This window comes from Antrostomus carolinensis, unplaced genomic scaffold (genome assembly GCF_000700745.2).
Source record: "Antrostomus carolinensis isolate BGI_N321 unplaced genomic scaffold, ASM70074v2 scaffold30578, whole genome shotgun sequence".
Taxonomy (NCBI): domain Eukaryota; kingdom Metazoa; phylum Chordata; class Aves; order Caprimulgiformes; family Caprimulgidae; genus Antrostomus; species Antrostomus carolinensis.
Genome location: NW_010331375.1, coordinates 383 through 1393, shown reverse-complemented (window position 1 = coordinate 1393; position 1011 = coordinate 383).

The following is a 1011-nucleotide window of genomic DNA, read 5'->3' as shown; positions in this document are numbered from 1 at the left end:
ATGCTCTGATCCATCTGGCAGCACCATCCTGCAGCACTCCCCACAACACTGGGCACTTGCTTCTGCTCCCCGCCTGACCCCATGCCATCCCCAGCCCCAAGCCCCATGCCCAGGACAGGGAGGTGCAGGGCTAGGTACACTTCTGCCCTTGTGTCGTGTGTCCTGGGCTCACGCATGGCTCAGCACAGAGAGCCAGACTCCCTGCCCAGTCCTGGCAGAGATCCCTGCCCACTCTGCCCCATGACCAGCCCCAACGCAGGGAGGGTGCCCAGTGGAGCAGCTCCTTTCCTCTCCCACTACTGAGCCCTCCTCTGCCCACATATCCTGCATGTGTCTGCCACCAGCACCCCAATTCTCAGCCTGGCCTGTTGTGGGGAACCCAAGGAGTATCTGGGCCCAACTGGGTGTGGGGGCTCCCAGGCCAGAGTCAGATGGAGGGGAAGAGGAGGGTCCCTGTGACATCCAGCACCCTGAGGAGAAGACTCCCTGCCTGGGTGCAGGGCTGAATGGAGCTGGCGTTGCTCTCTCAGGGTCCTGGAGGGAGGACCCTGCCCCATGGGACTCCCTTTGGCTTGGTTGTGACGTGTCTGCAGGGCGGCCCTGGCCCCGCTGTTCCCACTGGGCCTCCCCTGCATGGAGACCTTCTTCAATAAATCCCATGCTTCATCCTCTGCTGCCTGCCCTGTGTCCTCCTGTGTTGAAGCAGGGCAATGGTGGGGGGCAGAAAGCCAGGTAGGGCTGGGCATCCCCCAGCACACTGGGGTGCATAGGGCCCCACCAGGAGAGTAAGCGCAGGGGGAAATAAGAGGCAAGGATGGGGCAGTAGAAGGTGGGACAGGCAGCCCTGCGTGGCAGTTGAGTGGCCCTGGTGACAGGGTCTACAGGGAAACCAGTGCAGGAAAGGGTTTATTCATTGGGCACTGGGCACAACCAGCACAGGGCTGGGGGAGAGCAGGGGGCACCCAACTGTGCTGGGGCAGGCTAATTGCGCTGGCCGCGCCCGACTGCAAG